The 20,056-nt window shown below is 36.4% G+C and overlaps 1 protein-coding gene and 1 pseudogene across 8 annotated transcripts in view; one reads left to right on the top strand and one right to left on the bottom strand.

The window, feature by feature from the left end:
• The window catches only part of PEAK1 (pseudopodium enriched atypical kinase 1), a 319,482-nt gene that overhangs the window by 118,088 nt on the left and 181,338 nt on the right, over window positions 1-20,056 (top strand). The gene's annotated exons all lie outside the window — the stretch shown is intronic.
• On the bottom strand, window positions 8,402-8,836 carry LOC123943512 (annotated as a pseudogene).

Below are 20,056 nucleotides of genomic sequence, written 5' to 3'. Positions count from 1 at the left end.
AAATAAGGTTCAGTGAAAGGATTAGTAGTTGCCAAGAGCTGAGGGGAGCAGTGAGTTGGGGAGAGGGTTGATGAGGTGAAACACAGGGGCTTTTTTAGGGTAGTGAATGTATTTTGTATAATACTGCAGTGGTGAATATAGGACATTAAGTATTTGTTAAAACCTGTGGAACCTTATAGCAGAAAGAGTGGATATTAATGTATACAAATTTTTAAAACTTCATTTAGATGATCAGGGATCCCTGGGTGGAGTGTAAAATGTGACAAAAGAATGTAAATGTATTGCAGATATATGAAACAATGTCACTGAAAGGGATGGAGGAATAAGGTGCTGATCTAAGTAACTTTGGAAATCAGTGCAATCTGTAAGACTAAAAGGGAAAAGGAACATATATGTAAACACTGTACTCTCGTACAGAGGGTTCATGGGGTTCAGGGTAACAATTTTGAAACTACTGTACATTTTCTACTATTGTAATGGAGTTATAAGTAAACAGGGAGAAGCAGCTAGCATGATCTATGTGCTAATGGATTAGATTTGGAGACATTAATTAATATGAATGCATGTTTAGCTTAATATAGATATGGATGATTATATATAGAAATGTTCATAGATATGTGTGTATATACACATTTACACAGGTTAGTAAACACAGTTATATTGCTCTTTAGCTGAGAGGGCCTAGAAGCAATGAATCCTAGTAACAATGACCATACATTGTGCCCAGAATTTGATTTTTAATACCATTATCCAGAAGGAGGAATGAGAGCTTCTTAGAGAAGTGACTGATTCTTGTGCTGGGCAGGAAGTATACAAGGTGAGCCTGGATCATCTTGTAGTGCCCAAAACTAAGAAAGTACGTAACACACACACACACACACACACACACACACACACACACACACGCAATAACAGGAGTGCAACAAAGGGACAGAAGGGCCAACCGAAAGATCTCCCAATGTTCAAAGCTGGAACCCACTGAGAAGCAGAATAAATAAAGTAGTGTTGGGTTAAAACCCAAAATATAAAGAAATATCCATTTGTCTTTGCTGATATAAACAAATGATTGATGTTGATTCCAAAGGAGAATAGGCAAATCTCCCATGCAGAAAAATTTCGAATAATTTATTTAGATACTCCATCCTCAAGGAAGTATAACTCTCCACCTCTTAAGTTGAACTCTTGATAGTGACTTTTCTTTAGAGAGTTCAATATCATGGAGAAATGTGACAAACTCTGCCTCATGCCAGATTATCAAGATCAACATGAGTAGTGATTAGTCATGGTGATAGTCTGTCCCCTTGATATGATAGGATAAAACAATACTTTACCTGAGTGGTTCTCCTCCCTCAAACACATTATCCCAGTCTAATCATGAGAAATCAGATCACACTTCCATAAACTATCTGACCAGTAATCCTTAAAACTGTCAAGATCATTGTAGTAGATTGGATGGTGATGTTTTCCCTAGGCACCCCCACCCTGTGCCCACCCAAATATACCCATATGCTAACCTCCAGAACCTGTGAATGTGACCTTATTTGGAAAAAAGAGTCTTTGAAGATATACTTAAATTAAGAATCTTAAGAGGAGATCATCCTCGATTATCTTGGTAGACTCTAAATCCAATGACATATCCCTTATAAAACACAGGAGGTACAGATACAGAGAAGACAGAGGCAGAGATTGGAGTGATATAGCCATAAGCCAAGAAATGCCTATGGCCATCAGAAGCTGGAAGAGAAAAGGAATGGTTCTCCCTGAGAGCCTTCAGAGAATGTGGCCCTTCGGAGATCTTGATTTTAGGGTTTGACTCCTAAAACTGAAAGAGAATAAATTTCTTGTGTCTTTCTTAATTCCAGTATAGTTAAAATACAGTGTTATATTAGTTTCAGGCGTCGATTACAGTGATTCTGTTTTCTGTGTTACTCTGTGCTCATGGCAGTAAGTAGTCTTCATCCCCTTCACCTATTTCACCCCTCCTCTCCCTTACCCCTCACCCCACCACTTTGGTAACTGTCAGTTTGTTCTCTATAGTTAAGCTTTTCTTTTTTAGTCTCTTTTTTTGTTTTGTTCATCTGTTTTATTTCTTAAATTCCGCATGAGTGAAATCATATAGTATTTGTCTTTGACTGACTTATTTCACTTTATATTCTCTAGCTCTGTCCATGTTGTTGCAGATGGCAAGATCTCATTCTTTTTATGGCTGAGTAATACTCCATTGTACATATTTATCACATCTTCTTTATCCATTCATCTATGGATGGATACTTGGGTTCCTTCCATATTTGGCTATTGTAAATAATGCTGCAATAAATATAGGTATGCATATAAATTTTTGAATTAGTGTTTTCATTTTCTTTGGATAGATACCCAGTAGTGGAATTACTGGATCATATGGTAAATTTCTGGGTTTTTGTTTTTTAAGGCATTAAGTTTGTGTAATTTATTACAACAGCCACAGGAAATTAATATAGTCATCAAAGAGAAGGAAGTTCTGAGAAACTGTCACAAACAAGAATAGCTTAGCAATACATAGCTACTAAATGTATTTATGATATTTTGGATGGGATCCTCAAACAAATTGAGCATTGGAGCAAAACTGAGGATATCTGAATAAAGGATGGACTTTAGTTAAAAATAATGTATTTGTATTGGTTCACTAATTGTAGCAAATGATGACCAAAGGAAAGAGGAAAAAAAATTGTGACAAATGTATCATACTAATATAAGATGTTAATAAGGAAAACTGGGTGTGGGACACATGGGAACTCTTTGAACTATCTTCACAGCTTGTCTGCACATCTAAAACTGTTACAAAATAAAAGATGTAGTAAAAAAGAAAGAAAAGGAAAAGGAACATTTTCTGGGAATAAAATGAGCCAGAGTATTCCACCTTCAGAACAAGGATTTCCTTACTTTTGCGACTATGTGCTGGGGGAAGTTTGTCTATTTTACAGGTCTCCTCAGTTCCTTGAACTGTGTGTAATCAGCCTTGCCATTCAAGCAAATAAGCTGTGGGGGAAACAGACCTATTCAGCTACAGAGGAAATCAGGGCAAGTCACACCTTTGAAACAAAGTGGCACTTTGGCTTTCTTATTGCTTTCTTTCCTTCCTGAATAATTCAGTCCAGAAGTCATGGGATGGGACCCAGGAAAGTAGGTGTCTGTATTAGGACTCCTTGGAGAAATGGCTGATTCTAGGGCTGGGGCAGAGAAAAAATAGGACAAAATGTGCTGAACATATCTTCCTGTACCAGAAAGTAAGGAATTGCTCAAAGAGGAGTTATATCTAAAGGATACAGGAGCGACCCTGAAGGAGCACTCACTGGCTAACTTTTGAACAGTTTGAGCATCATATAATACTCATTATCAAATTATAGTGACATAATAAATTAATGGAGAGAAGAAAAGGAAGAACAGAATTAGGAAAACCACAATTTGGGAACCAGTGTTGTATAATCAGTTATCCATGAAATATTGGTAGATGCTAAAACTAATGGATGAAATTTTAATGAGTAATGGGCTGTTTGTGTAATCTCAAAGCATCTTCTCCCAAAATATCTATTATTGACTAAGGAAGAAAGAAGGAACTTCACAGTGGTAAACGTGACAGATACTAACCCCACTCAGGTGATGATAGCTAATGTTAATAGTAATGGAACAAAGTAAAGTAAAATCATGTACTACTGACAGGTGGCAGTATGAGGACCAGGAGATCATTTCTAGGATTCTTCTACCAAAATCTGTTAACATAAATCTAATCTTGAGGAAACATCAGAGAATTCTAAATTGAGAGACTTTCTAGAAAATACCTAGCCTATAACTTTAAAAACTTTTAAAGATCATGAAAGTCAAGGAAAAACTCAAGGACTAACTCTTCCAGAGTAAGAGACTAAAAGAAATGTGACAATTAAATGTAACCCATGATACCAAATCTGATCTTTTGCTACAAAAGACAGTGGGATAGATGAAACTTGAATAGGGCATAGAGATTACAGGATATCATTGTTGACTTGTTGATTTTGATGATTGTATCATGGTTGTTTGGGAAAATATCCTTATGAAAGGAATTACAAACCTGAGTTTTCAGGGATGATCAGGCACGATATCAACAACTTACCCTCAAATGGTTTGGAAAAAAAGATTTATACTATTCTTGAACTTTTCTGTAAGTTTGAAATGATTTTTTAAATTATCTTTAAACATTTAAAATAAAGGCCAATATGGAAGTGAGAGGATGAGAGGAAGAATTTCTTTAAGATAGCTCTGATCAGGGGCACCTGGGTGGCTCACTGGGTTAAGCTGCTGCCTTCAGCTCAGGTCATGATCTCGGGGTCCTGGGATCGAGCCCCACATCGGGCTCTCTGCTCAGCGGGGAGCCTGCTTCCTCCTCTCTCTCTGCCTGCCTCTCTGCTTACTCGTGATCTCTCTCTGTCAAAATAAATCTTAAAAAAAAAAAAAAAGATAGCTCTGATCAACTAAAGATCCCCAGACTTTGAGGAAAATTGAGTGCGTTAAAGGGAAATACTAAGATCAAGTTACTAATTCTAGGAGAAAAAGTTTGTGGAGTTTTTTTGTAATGAAAAAATCTTGTAAGTACTCTTGGAAACTTCATATTGAATGAGTTTTGGTATTTAATGTTTTTCCTTGGCTTGCTTCTTTGCAAGGGTGGGGGTGGGTGTTTAGCTCCCTTCTGGGTCCTTCAGGGGAAGGAAGGGAATAGAAGTGCCAACTATTACCACTTGGTACGGTCTTGTCCTCCCTAGGTGCTGCTGGGAATGGTTGAAGTTTAGTTCCCTGTGGGCCCTGCTAACACCAGAGAAGCACATAGGAGGGACAATATTTTAGAGGTGCTGAAAGAACATTGAGGAGAAACTATCAATGATGAGGAAAAGAGAGGGATTTAAAGATAGAATTTATAGACTACAGCTCTACCATTCTGCTATCCTAAACTGTGGTCCTTGACATCTTAAGGCATGTAGTCACAATATGCTTTTTGAATTAAGAGTTTTAAAAAAGGATAAGTTTAAAGGACCATTTAACTCATTATATTCCACCCAGCAATCAGTGTTTAAGGAAGAAATGTGATAAGGGGCAGTTACTGGGTCTTCTCAAAGTTGGAATTAAATATACCAAAGAACAGAAGCTGTAGGACTTTTCTTTCTTAATAATAAATATGGTCAAAGAGAGATATATGGTTGTGACTGACCTGAAATAACAGTGTTTTTTATTTTAAAAAAATGCTGAAAATGACTGTTCTCTCCTGTGTTGCTAGTTACATATGTGAGCACTTCTAAACCAACAACATATCTTTGGTCTGCATTAGACTAGTTTAAAACTGAAGGTAGAATCTCTGACAATTATGGTATAGTTGTTAAACTCTTTTAAAATGGCTGAGTTTTCTTCATCTAAAAGTTGAAAACCTAAAACATAACAATAAAAACAACAACTACTTCTTTGAAAATCATGTGATTAAGAGGACTTGAAAAATTTTAAGTACAGTGCTTATGTTCTTTGGATGATGGAAGAATTGATTGAAGTACCTGAAATACATTAGTTTCAATAAATATTTGCTGTGAAATGAATGTTGAATAATCTTAAAAGATTGGAAAATATTGGCATTAATTTCCCATTGAGCGAGAAGTAAATGTCTTGCCTATATTGTTCAATTCTTGTTCTCAATAGAGAATTTGGGATGTGATGTAAATGAAAGGTACCATGTTAATCTTGAATTGAAATCACACAGTGAGGAGGAAACCTGATCATTAAATAGCAAAATCAATTTCATTTTCTTTGCTGCAGTTTAAAAAATGTAGATACACTGCATAGCAGTAGTGATCATTGCCCACTTTTGGGGACTTCTGAAATCTCTTACCATTTGAAAAACTCTATTACTAAATCCATTGTGCTCCCTATGGCTGGGGGCAAATGGAGAGTGATTGCCTCGTATACTTCATAGGAGAAATCCTTCTCAGCTTATAGATTTTTTTTTTTTAAATATTATTAGATCCCGTGGCTGCCAGAAAAATAGAAAATTCTGCCTATTTATAGCAGAATTTCCTCCTTTGCAACCAATTTTCTTTTTATTCAAGCTATCTTCCCCAATTCTACTGAAAGCTAGTATTATAAGAAGATTGGTACATCTGAGCTTCTAAGATCTGCAGTCTCTGCTTTTGGCTCGTCCAGGTGCACAAATATCTTGGTTATAGGAAATGACAGTCACGGCATGTACTGATTTCCTAAAGGATCTGAAATATAGTAAAGTAGGACATTGAGCAATGTGAAGAAGAACATGCCAGAGAAGTTTTTGTTTTCCATGGGAAAGACTTCTTTACCTAAAAGGTCAGTCATTAAAGTACCCAAAGGAAAAGAGACAGCAAGTACTCTCCTGCTAAATTTTCTGCTAGGATTCTTTATGATTTTCAGTTAGATGACCTACTTAAATATCCTGCAGATGCCCCAGTTTGTGATGAGGATATTGGTAAGCAAAAGTTGTGCAAAATCTCTGAGGAAATCTATATAATCTGTCATGAATTTTGTTTTTATTTAAAGGTATAGGTGAGAGAAAGGGGTAACTTTTAATAGTTGAAATGTTAATAAATCAGCAACTATGGGGTTTTAAAATATTTGAATTGAAGGACCATTTTTTCTTCAATAATGTAAATTCAGTCCATTTGTTTTCCTTACAGATATTAATGATCTGAAATCTATCACAGGAAAAGTAAGGGCCAGGAGTACCAGCACACCTTGTTACATTGTGCTTTGCTTTATTGTACTTTGCAGAAAACTACTTTTTTGTTTGTTTGTTTGTTTACAAATTGAAAGTTTGTGCTAACCCTGAATCAATGAGGCAAGTCTCTTGGCACCATTTTTCCAACAGCATTTGCTCACTTCATGTCTCTGTGTCCCATTCTGTTTCTTCTTGCAATATTTCAAACTTTTTCTTTATTATATTTCTTAATGGTGACCTGCGATTGGTGATTACAACTTGTTGAAGCCTCAGATGATGGTTAGCCTTTTCTAGCAATAAAGCATTTTTTGTTTTTGGACATAATGCTATTGCACACTTAATAGACTAGTATAGCATAAATATAACTTTTTTATGCACTGGGAAACCGAGTCACTTGACTCACTTTATTTTGATGTTTATTGCAGTGGTGGTCTGAAACCAAGCCCACATTATTTCCGAAGTTGTCTGTAATTGAAGTTTGGGGTATACTTATTTTGTTAATGCTGTTGGTTATAGTGATATCCACAAATATTTATCCATTATAATTTACAAAGCATGGATCCTTAGAGTCCAGTGAATTTTGTAGTTTGAAAAGCAGTATCATTGGGACTTTTGAGGTAAAAACCTAGTCCATTTCTTTTTTTTTTTTTTTAAGCCTATCCTCAGATTTCATGTGTCTACAGACTTTTTTATTTAAAAAAAATTTAATTTAAAACTTTTTGAGAGAGATTGTGAGTGCGGGGAGTGGTAGAGGGAGGGGGTGGGAGAGAATCTCACGCAGGCTCCTCGCAGTCTCATGACCCTGAGATCACTGTCTGAGCCGCAGTCAGGAGCTGGAAGCCTAACCGAGTGAGCTGTGCACAAACCCCAAATTCATTTTTTTTTTAAACAAGGAGTTTATCTTTCAAGACATTTTAAGTTGACTTGAAGGGAAAACTATTTAGGATTCATTTCTTTTCGAGTAATTTATCCCTGTTGAAAGACAAATTGCCCCACAGGTAATAGGTGTACACAAAAAAGTTATAAAATCGTTCTTGATTTTACCATGATAAATGAAAAACATTAAAATTCTCCAGTAGAATAAGGAATGCAAGGATTTTTATGCTTTTCTTTTTTGTTAAACAGTGAGAGCAAAAATAACTTATTGGAATATAAAAATGAGAACTAAATGAGCATGCCACCAATGGAGAAAGAGGGTATTTTCCCAGAACCAGTATTTTTCCCAGCCCATCTCCATCTAATGTTCGTCAAAACATACCACTGGCCATTTAGTTTTTAAAAATGCTGTATAAGGGGCACCTGAGTAGCTTAGTCAGTTAAGCGACTGCCTTCAGTTCAGGTCATGATCCTGGGATCCTAGGATCAAGCTCCACACTAGGCACCCTGCTCAGCAGGGAGTCTGCTTGTCTCTCTCCCTCTACTCCTTTTTCCCAGCTCTTGCTCTCTCTTTCTCTCAAATAAACAAACAAAATCTTTAAAAAAATGCAATATGCTTGTGCACATACACAGTTACTTTATGTACGATAAAGAAATGGGGAAAACAAGAGAATAGAGAAAACTATACTGTAGTCATCAAGATGTGGTGGAACCAAATTCTGGCTTTCTCACTGAGAGTACCTTCTTGATCTGGAGGAACAGAGTTCTGGGGTCAAGCAGCAGATTCCCTTTTTAGTAAACACTTCCTGTCTGCTGCCGGAACACATCCGTTGTATTCATCCTCCACTTCCAGCTGCGCAGGTGTGTCTGTTTCATTGATTGGCTGCCCATCAGTTGGCAGACTGATCTGCCCCATTGGCAAACCCTGTCTTCACACTGGGCTTTCATTAGTTGACTAAGCGGTATATGCCTCTTGGTCTTACACGGCATCACAGGACCATCCTGCCCCACCACCTTCAAATAAATAGGATCATTGTTCTCAGTCTTGACTCCTTCCTTGGGCTTTTTGATGGCCACGGTGAGCACCAGAGTCTCCCCAGTTGCTGCTTCACAAAAGGGGTACCAGGTCCCCACCAAGAGAGCACACAGTCTGCACCAGGAGTAGCAAAAGAGGGAGGCGGCTGCCAAGTAGAATCTGTCTACAGATTCTAAAGAGCTTAGAGACATCTTATTACTCTAAAAGAATCGCCCATGACAAGTATTTTCACCTGCTTGACCAGGACTGTGTGACAAGGGGACTGAATTCTTCCAAGGAGATCGAGTTGTTATGTCAGCTGAAGTGACACAGGCTTTAGGGAAGAGGCAGTTGCAGGTGTTAGTAACACATTACTTAACTCTAAGGCTTATAGAAATTTATAAAAACATACATTTTTAAATTGGCAGCTTGGAATGAGTTTGAAATTAGAATATTTTACTTTGTTACCATTTGAAGCTGTGAAAATGTTGATTTTAAGTAGCTACTGTGGAATGTGTGCTTTTTTTTTCAGCAAATGGCATTAGTACTTGCCCATAGCATCTATCAAGTCAGCGGCTCCAGGAGCAGCCACGCTATGTGTGTATCCTGAGACCTAACTTCAGCAAACGGAACTCATACTGAACTCTTCCAAATTCAGTTTGATATCCTAACAGGGAGTGACAGTGGAACATTGTCTGGATCTTTCAGATCTGCGGGTTGTTTTTTTTTTTTTTTTTTCCAGTTGATTACTCCTGATTTAGTCCAATTTTGGTCACTTTAGACCAAGTTGGAAATTATATCTTTGATGTCAGAATATGATAGTAATTGATATCCCCAGGGGGCATTTGCTATGCTATAGTACCTGGTGCTTTGGGCCAAAGTTCAAAGTGTGCTTCTGTGTGTATATATAGGTGTATGTGTGTGAAACCCTCCCTCCCTTTTGCTCTCTCCCCCTATCTACCTTCCTTCCTTTCTTATTTCCTTCCCCCCTTCCTTCTTTATAATATTTCCCCCTTAATCATGACATGTAGATTCTTCTCTTACTCCGTGGTGGCCCATTTTTTCCATCCATTATGCCTCAACGTTTTCTCATTCTTTTTATTGTGGTAAATGGATTAAATTAAATTAATTTTAATTTAAAATTAAATTTTAAAATTTAATTTAAATTAAATTTTAATTTTAATTTTAAATTAAATTTTAAATTTAAATTAATTTTAAATTAAATTAAATTTTAAATTTAATTTTAATTTTAATTTATTTAAAATTAAAATTAAATTTAAAAATAAATTAATTTTAATTTAAAATTAAATTAAATTTTACCATTTTAACCATTTTAGGTATATGGTTGACATTATATACATTTATAATGTGGAACCATCAGCACCATCCATCTCTGTAACTCTTTTCATCTTATAATACTGCTCTATGCTTAATCAACAATAACTCCTTATAGGAGTGATGACAATACTGACTCCATCATTGGCCCTTCGTCTTGTTTATGTCCTCTCTGTGACCTCTCTTGGGGCTACATGTTCCAGGCCCCTTGGAGATTAGGATATATGCCTTAGAAATGCCCACCAGGGTTGGAATGTGGGGAGGATTGCTTTGGCTTTGACTCTCTGTAAATCTGTTAAAATAACATAGTCTTTCCTCTTCCTGATGCACAGATAACATCATGAGATGTGTCAATTAGGTGAATGCAAAGCCTCTGAAATGCACGTGAACCTTATGAGCTCCCTACAGTGCCTCCTATGTCTCCTTGCTCTATAAAACCTGTAGCTAAGGGCCAGACTTTTTGGGAAATAACTGTGTAGGTCTGGATCGTCATTTTCTTGATCCTCCCCGTCATTTTGTTAACCTGAGTAAAACTCTGTAAAATATATGGCATTGCCTACTTTGTTTTTTGGTTTCAAAATGCCTTTTAATTTTGGAGGATACTTTGTATAGTCCCTTGACCTTCTAATATTCCCCATTCTCCTTTGCCCCCAGCCCTGTGGCATCCACCATTCTACTTTCTGTCTTTATGATTCTGACTACTTTAAGTACTACTTAAAGTACCTTATATATGGGATCATTGTCTTTGTGTGACTAGTTCATTTCCCTTAGGCTAATGTTTTCAAGGTTTGTCTATGTTGGCAGCATATGGCAGAATTTCTTTCCTTTTTGACGCTGAATAATATTCCATTGTATTCATTCGTCTGTCAATGGACACTTGAGTGGCTTTTGTATTTTAGCATTGGTTTAGTAGTGCTGCTTGCCTTCACTTCTCTTGGGTATAGACTCAGAAGTAAATTGCTGGGTAATATGGTAACTATTTTTAATTTTTGAGGAATCACCATTATGTTTTCTGTAGCAACAGTTACCGTTTTAAATTAGTACTAGTAGTGTACAAGTTTTCCAATTTCTCCACAGCCTCACCAGAACTTGTTATTGTCTTTCTGCCCTGCCCTCCCTCCCTGCCTGCCCTGCCCTGCCCTGCCCTGCACTGCCCTTCCCTTCCCCTTTCCCTGCCCTCCCTTCCCTTCCTTTCCCTTCCCTCTTTGTCTTGTACTAGCCATTCTATTGGATGTGAAGTTGTATCTCATTATACTTTTGATTTGCATATATGTGAAATATATGTGAGGGTTTATTTCTGGGCTTTTTGTCTCTTTTGTAGTGTCTTTGTCTGACTTTGACATGAAGATGATGCTGACCTCATAGAGTGAATTAAGAAATGTTTTCTCCTCTTCAGTGTTTTAGGAAAGTTTGAGAAGGACTGCTTTAGTTCTTTAAATGTTTGGCAGAGTTCACTAGGGAAACCATGAGGTCCTTTGTTTGGAGATTTTTTTTTTTTTTTAAAGATTTTATTTATTTATTTGACAGAGAGAAATCACAAGAGAGGCAGGCAGAGAGAGAGGAAGGGAAGCAGGCTCTCCGCTGAGCAGAGAGCCCAATGTGGGACTCGATCCCAGGATCCTGAGATCATGACCTGAGCTGAAGGCAGCGGCTTAACCCACTGAGCCACCCAGGCGCCCTGTTTGGAGATTTTTGATTGCTGATTTAATCTCCTTACTAGCTATAGGTCTATTCAGATCTATGTTTTCATGATTTATTCTTTGTAGGTTTTGTGTTTCTAGGAACTTGTCCATTTCCTCTAGGTTATCCTGTTTGGTAATTATAGCTATTCACAGAACCCTTTTTAAAAAATTTATTTATTTATTTATTTATTTGAGAGAGAGTGTGCAAGTATGCATGTTTAGACTGGGGGGAGGGAGAGAGAGGGATAGGCAGTCTCTGCCCTAAGCAGAGAGCCCACCTGAAATCACAACCTGGGCTGAAACCAAGAGTCCAACACTCACCTGACTGAGCCATGCAGGTGCCCCAAACTCTTTTATAATAATTTTTATTTCTTTAGAATTGGTAGTAATGACTACATTTTAATTTTAGTGAATGATTTTAATAATTTGAGACTTTTCTCTTTTTTTCTTAGTCTATCTAAGCTAAAGATTTGTCATTTTGTTGATCTTTTCAAGGAACAAACTTCTGGTTTCATTGATTTTCCTCTATGGTTTTTCTGTTCTGTATTTCCTTCATCTCTGTTCTAATCTTTATTATTTCCTTCCTTCTGCTATCTTGGGTTTAGTTCTTTTTCTAGTTGCTTAATTTGTAAGCTTAGGTTGCTGATTTGAGCTTTTTCTTTTTTCTTTTTTTTAAAGGCAAGCATTTATAGCTATGTATTTTCCCCTTAGCACTGCTTTCCCTGCCTCCCGTCAGTCTTGGCATGTTGTATTTCCATTTTCATTCATGTCTAAGTATTTTCTAATGTCTCTTGTGAGTTCTTTTTTTAATCCATTGGTTGCTGAAGAGTGTGTAGTGTAATTTCCACAAATTTGTGAATTTTCCAGTTTTACTTCTGTTCTTGGTTTCTAACTTTATCCTGTTGTGGCTGGAAAGGATATTTTGTGTGATATTTATCTTTCTAAATCTGTTGAGTCTTAATTTGTGGCTGAACATATGGTCTGTCCTGGAAAATGTCTTACATGCATCTGTGAAGAATATATACTCTGTGTTGGGTAGAGGGTTCTGTATATCTCTTTTGGGTCTAGTTGGTTTATGATGTTTAGTCCTTTATTTCTTATCTTCTATCTGGTTGCTTTATCCTTATTGTGAGTGGGATATTGAAGCCTCTAACTATTATTGTACAATTCTTTATATCTCCCTTTAATTTTTTTTTAAGATTTTAATTTATTTATTTGAGAGAGAGAGCACATGAGCGGGGGGGGGGGGGTGCAGAGGGAGAGGGAGAAGTAGACTCCCCACTGAGCAGGGAGCCAGCCCCTGGGCTGGATCCCAGGACCTTGAGATCATGACCTGAGCCACTGAGGTGCCCCCTGCCTTCAATTTTGTCAGTTTTTGCTTCATATGTTTTGGTGGTCTGTCAGTAGATGTGTAAATGTGCAGAACTGTTGTATCTTCTGCTGTATTGAATCATTTATTAACATATAATATCCTCTCTAGTTTTTAATGAGACAAAATCATGAATGTTTTAAAAAGCAATAAATCTTTAAGTTAATATACTTCCTTCTCCATCTGAAAAGTTAAATATTTAAAATAGCTCCTCATTGTAATTATATCACTTACAAATTTTATTTTTACATACATTAACAAATAATTTATTGTTTATTGCAGATATGCCAAATTCTTTGTAGGAAGAATATTCACTGTTGAAGTTTTAGCTGATAAAACAATGTATGCAGATAAAACAGGAAGAGAAACATTGTTTCTCCTCATTTAAAAACAAAAATTGATGTATTTGAAAGTAGGTGGATACAGCTATAAAGCATAAGCTTATTCTTACTATTCTTTTTTTTTTTTTTAAGATTTTTTTATTTATTTGACAGACAGAGATCACAAGTAGGAAGAGAGGAAAACAGAGCGGGGCGGGGGGTAGGGAAGCAGGCTCCCCACTGAGCAGAGAGGCAGATGTGGAGCTCAATCCCCAGGACCCCCCCCCCCCCCCCGCCGAGATCATGACCCAAGCCTAAGGCAGAGGCTTAACCCCCTGAGCCACCCAGGCACCCTCATTCTTACTATTCTAACATTTTGGTTTCTTATGAAATGGATATTCCTTCTGTAGAAATAATTGTAAGAAAAGTCTGATCCCCTGTTGAAATTTTTTCGGTTTTGCTTATGACCTACTGATGCTTTATACAGTATTCTGCTGGAATTTACTGAACTACAGTCTTGATGCTGTTTTTTGTATTAAGATAAGTCAGTTTTCAGTATTAATAATTCCGTGGTAACCTACATGGAGAATAGTTTCTGCTTAAATGAATTAGGAAACGGTAAATCTTTAATAATAAGGTTAAAGTATTTGAATGTTTGGGAAGTGAGAATTAATTAAACATACTTGACAGAAGACCATGTTTTTCTTCAAAGCAGCTATTGTCTTCAAATCCAATAAAGGTGAAGATGCATGAATTCTTAATATAATATTCTGTAGAGATTCTCTTGCTTTAGAACTGTCATTTTTCTCTTCCTTAGTATTGGCTAGTTTTTTGTTACATATACATAGTGCTTATTATAACATTCTTATAGGTTAGGAAATATACAACTTAATAAAAATTTAGAAAACAGGCCACTGAAGTTATCATTAATCAGAAATATTTCTGACTCCCAGTGTTGCCTGTATGTATGAGCCATAAGGTCACCCTGAAGAGTACTCTTTATAAGCTCAATGAAGTTTATTAAAGTCAGAGGAAAATTAATATTCAGTGCTTCTACTCTTATTTCTCACTTGATTTAACTTAGAAGTGCTTTAGGACCTTGGCCTACTTTTGTACTATTCATTTATTGGTAGTAATTATTAATTGATGAATTGGGATTTGATGTTAACTATTCTGTATTAACCAATTTGTTTATCATATCCTACTTTTCAGTTTGTGGATATTACATAATTGCATCAAGACACTTATTTTATAAAGCATTTTTTCTCTGGTGAGGTATAAATATAAGGTCTGGTTAGTTTACTTCCGTGTAGCCAGAATGAACCAGGGCCAAATCTAGGAACTCATCTAACCACATTCAGCATCCATGTTTAATTCATATTATTGATGGTGGTGTGCAGTATATATCTTTATGCATACTACATAGGAACTGTAAGTTTTCTCTCAAGACTTAATAGAACCATTGCATTTATAATGCATGTGTGTATACTGTTTTATACATTTCACTGTGCTTTCATATTGTTTACATTTCCCTTATCCTCAGAACAACCCTAGGAGATAAATACACATTATCTTTAAGTCAGTTGAGTTTCATCAAGATTGTTTTGCTTGGACAAAAATTCAGGTCTCTTGACTTTTTGTTAATCATCTGCCTGGTTGCCTACAGAGAGAACAGTAAAACATCTCATGATAGTACATGTCAAACTACTGTAATACTAGTATTTTTTATTTGCACAGCATTGACAATTTTCAGAGCACTTTTAGAAAGAAAGTTAGCAGAGTTCTTATGTTATTATGCATACTATAATTTTCCTTTATTAGATTCATATATTCATTAGATACAGAGTACCTCTATATGCTAGGTACTAGATTGCTTGCTAAAGTACAAAAATAGTCTCTGCATTCAAAGCAGGGGGATCAGGCCATCAGGGCACTGTTAAGAGCTTATGGACCATGTATTACAAACTAAATTTGCTGAGGGCACCGAAGAAACGCTTTTGATAGTAACTTGCGCTATCCTTCTTTCTGCCTTGAATGTAGAGATAATGCTTCTATCTACTGCAAGTGGCTTTGAAGACAAATCAACACGCTAAATGCAGCAAAAAGAGAAGGACTTGGTCTTTGATGACCTTCTCGAGCCTCTGTGATGACCCTAGACTGGGAACTCTGGACTTCTTGTGTGGAGAAAAAAAGTTGATGCCATATTTGTTTAAGTCACACATAAGTCCAATTTTCAATTACTTATAGTCAAATATTTTCTCTCTTTCTGTCTTTGTTCTTGACTTTTTAAACTTTGTTTTAATGGAAATTGAGCATACTCACTAAAATAGACTGTAGTTTAATGAATCTGCATTACCCAGCTGCAGGAGCAATCGGTATTTGGCCAACCTTATACATTCTTGTACTTCCTTAATAATTAGAACTCAAGGAATTTTAGAATAGGAGTATATGAAAATATTATGAAAGTTTAGGGAATATAGTGACTAACATGGCCTGAAGTAGAGGTAAAGGCCCATCAGGAAAGTCCATATAAAGCAGGTGACATAAGAAGAGGCTTTGCGGGCAAATAAGTAATGAAAGAAAGAGCATTGCTAGTGGAATTTCTGACATATATAAAGGGTCTTTAAAGGGCAGGATATATTCAAAGAATGGGAAATAGATTACTGTGGCTATAGAGTTTATCAGAGATGAGTGACAGTAGATAAATAAAGAAGGACAATTTGGTGCCAAATCATAATGAAGCATTATATACCACTAACCAAGAAATTTGGAGCTCATCACATAGGTATCAGGAAGTGAAAGTATAATTGGGTCTTGGAAAACTAACAGTGACAGTAAAATAGCCTGTGAGTTTTGGAGTAGAGAATGGAGAAAGAAGATGGTAAAACTGTGCTAGTGGTCCAAACAATAGAAAGGCATTTAATGATGACTGCAGTGGGCTTGGTCAGGGGAGAGATAAACTTTAAGAGATACTTCAGAGGATGAATCAATATGATCTGGTGCCTGGGTAAGATGTGGAGAAAGGAGTCAGAGTCATAGTGACTTAAGTAGTGATGTAGCAGAAGGCAGGTTTGGGGTAAGCACAGAAATGAGCCTGGTGTGTTAAGTTTGAAGTGCACATAGTACATTCAGGTAGAGGTATCCAGTTTGCCAAGTGGAAATACAGAAATGGACCTCGGAGAGTCTCATACTAGAGTCCCACAACTTGTCTTTCCTCTCAGATGTGTCATATGCATACACACACACAAACATACAGTCATAATACACACATATACTCAGGGATATATACACACATAGTTGATCTTCATTCTTCATTGCTTTCATTTCTGCAAATTCACTTACTTGCTACAATTTATTTGCAACCCCCAAATCAATAATTTTGGTGCTTCCATGGTCATTTGTAGATGTACTCAGAGTGGTGAAAAAATGAGTTGCCTGGGGTGCCTGGCTGATTCAGTAGGTATAGCATGTGACTCTTGATCTTGGGGTTGTGAGGTCAAGCCCCACATTGGATGTAAGGATTAATTTTAAAAAATGAGTTGCCTGGGGCGCCTGGGTGGCTCAGTGGGTTAAAGCCTCTGTCTTCGGCTCAGGTCATGATCCCAGGGTCCTGGGATCGAGCCCCACATTGGGCTCTCTGCTCGGCGGGGAGCCTGCCTCCCCCTCTTTCTGCGCCTGCCTCTCTGCCTAATGTGATTTCTGTCTGTCAAATAAATAAATAAAATCTTTAAAAAAATAAAAAAATAAATGAGTTGCCTGTTTTGCACATTCTCAGCTGAGGTTGAACAAGGTGACATTTGCCTTCTTATTTTAACTCTCATACTATAAATTATTGTCCTTTTCTCCATTTCCTTAGTGCCACATTTTTCATATTTTTTGCCTTTTTGGGTTGTTTAACATGTTCTCCAAAGTGCAGAAGAGCTGTGTAGTGTTCCTAAATATAACATAGTTCTGATATGCCTTATGGCAACATTATGTGTGTTAGATAAACTTTGTTCAGTCATGAATAACACTATTGAGTTAGATTTTAATGAGTGAACAATATTTATTAAATAACATGTTTTTAAGTGAAAAACACATAAAACAAAATTTATGTATTGATCATTTGGTGAAAATGTTATAATCAGAGGCTCACCCTGTTATTTCCCATTTCCTAGAAACAGTAGAAATACAGTATTCACTGATGCAGCATTTATGAAAACTTTATAGAACATAACTATCACAATAGTAAGAATTGACTGTGTATGAACATAAAATCTGCTACTCTTTTATTAACAGTTCTTACATTTGTACCGTGCAGACTTTGGCCCCAATTTATGGTTAAGATTATCATCACAAGAAATATATAACTCTCTCTTCTTGTTGAAAGATAAATATATATCAGACAAAAACAGTTGATTCTGTATTCCTTCCCTATGTCAGCAGGTTTTTCATAAAATGGAATTTTAAAGACATTCAGATGACATTGGCTGACAGTATCTAAATGACCATCTATAGCACACTTGAGCATAACGTGGTTGTCAACATCATATTCTTGGGCTGCCAGTTTCTTTTATAGCTTGGTGTTACTCTCTTTAGCAAGCTTGTAACATTTTCAGTCCCTCTTCTCTTAGAGAAATTTATTTTACAATGGTGTTTATGTGTGAGGGGGTTTCATAATCGAACACGAGTGTTTGTGCGTTCATATCTGTCAATTTGCTTGAAGACAACAGCTCAAAAGAATTTTTCCACCTTTCATTCACGAACGTTGGTTCATATCAGTAGGGATATTTTAACATGACAGGTATTATGTGAGAGTGAGAATTATCCATATCTTCTGACATAACATCAGTGTTAGGTTGAAAATTAACATTCAGTGTTGTATCTCACTTTTTATTGTCTGCAAACCTGAAAGCAGGGAATTGGCATTTACAGAGTCAAGGACAAGAAGACATACAACTCCATGCAAATGACTTTTATGCTCCAAAGTGCTTCTGTGCTTTGTCAGCATATATGTTTTCTAATCACCTTTTTTTTGATATAGAAGATATGCCCTGGGTGGTTATTATCTTATACAGCTATATAGTTAAATATATAAAATAAAAATGGTACAGAATTCCACTTAGAGATGCTTCAGTTTGGGGTAGCTGATTTACTTGTGCTTCTCAAGCTTCTAACTTGATTTCCTTTTGACTAATTATGTGGTCCTCCAACTAATGTATTAGAGTGAATGTCCTCTGTCTTTACTGCAAGCAGTAGATTTTGTCATTAAGTGTAGTTCAGAGATGACAAAATTTTTTCCTCTTTTTATTCTTGGTAGATGACCTTAATCTTCACTCTACATATGGGAATATCTCATAGATTTCTTCTTTGTCTGCATTATGACTAGTGTATTTAAGTTTCAGGATTGATATTCTTTAATTATTCTGCATTCAGAGAACAAAATATTTATTTATAGCTTAATTCCTGTTGACTTGAATATTAAGCTTCCTATATTTTAGTTTCTTCTTCTGACTTGGAATAATCTAATGTTCTAATAATAAAGGTTAATATTTAGTAAGGTTGACTAGCTCTTGACCTACCTGAAAGAGTCTATGTTAACTTATTCCAATTCAGCAAACTGTCATGCAGCATAAAGATATATGATAATTTCAGGATTTTATGTAAAGTTCTTCAGTACATGTGAATTAAGTAGGAGTACTTTCTTAAACCTATAGATTGCAAGGGATTAACTAAAAGATGAAGATTTCTTTCTAAACTAATATCCCTCTAATGGAAGTGTAAGGAATAACTGTAAATGGTAAGTATACCATATAGTTTCAGAGAAAATTATTTGAAAAGTCTGGTGATTTATTGTTGGTGGTTCCTAAACCTCTTTATAAGGATGGCAACATTTATGAGTTTATATTTGCTGTTGACTATCCCTCCAGTCTTACTATACACATTTCTCCTCCAAATGTGTTCATGTCCATCTCTCTTTCACTCAAATGCTTTTGTTTCCTCTCTTCCACCAATCTGTAAATAAATACTCCTCAATTCTTTAGATCAAAACTTTATTTTCTCTAGAGAAACACTAAAATCCAACTAGTTTCTCTTCTCACTGGCTTTATTTTTATGAATTAATTGCTGCTGTGTCATTACTTCGCTTAATTTTTATTTTTGTTCAGTGTAACAAATGTCTCCTGTGTGCTTGTTGTAATGATGTGTGAGCTTGGTGGGGTAGGGAAGTATACTCCGGGCAGGCTTCCAAGAGGAAGTGATTCTGGACCTGAATCTTGAAGAGCAAGTAGGAATTTCCTATTCGTGCAAAGGGTAAGGATATATTGGCAAAGAGAACAGTGTGAGAACACATGGGATTCATATGGCTGTGGTGTGATAAAGGGGGAGATATGAAATGAAGCTGAGGAGATAGGCATGAGCCAGGTAATTGAGTACTTTAAATGTCGTCCTGTCCATTTTTTCTGTGGGTGAGCTTTGACTTCATTCTATGGAGAATAGCCGTGGAAGGGTCTGACATATGATGGTGCATGCTGTGACAAGATTTTCATTTTAGAGTGATCATTATAAATGATTCTGGGCCAGGATAAGAGTGGGCCACTTGGTATATGTGCTGCCGAAGCGAGCACAAGAGTGGGCCACTTGGATTACTGAATTGGCCATATTGGGAGATAATGACCTGGATTTGAGTACTTTTGATAGGAACAGAATTGAGAGAGTAGACTTGGAAAGCGTTTAGAGTAGAAATCA

Source organism: Meles meles, chromosome 6 (assembly GCF_922984935.1).
Source record: "Meles meles chromosome 6, mMelMel3.1 paternal haplotype, whole genome shotgun sequence".
NCBI classification, from domain to species: domain Eukaryota; kingdom Metazoa; phylum Chordata; class Mammalia; order Carnivora; family Mustelidae; genus Meles; species Meles meles.
This window is presented reverse-complemented; position numbering and strand designations above follow the sequence as displayed.